The sequence below is a fragment of the Octopus bimaculoides genome, chromosome 22 (assembly GCF_001194135.2).
Source record: "Octopus bimaculoides isolate UCB-OBI-ISO-001 chromosome 22, ASM119413v2, whole genome shotgun sequence".
Taxonomy (NCBI): Eukaryota; Metazoa; Mollusca; class Cephalopoda; order Octopoda; family Octopodidae; genus Octopus; species Octopus bimaculoides.
In genome coordinates, this window is record NC_069002.1 from 30,227,584 (window position 1) to 30,227,835 (window position 252).

Here is a 252-nt window from a genome sequence, read left to right on the forward strand (position 1 = left end):
TTATTGAGCGAAAACACCTAAAGCTCCATGAGGCTCCAGCAGGGGATGGTGGCGAACCCTGCTGTACTCTTTCACCACAACTTTCTCATTCTTACTTCCTGTTTCTGTTGTGCCTGTAATTCAAAGAGTCAGCCTTGTCACACTGTGTCACGCTGAATATCCCCGAGAACTACGTTAAAGGTACACGTGTCTGTGGAGTGCTCAGCCACTTGCACATTAATTTCACGAGCAGGCTGTTCCATTGATCGGATC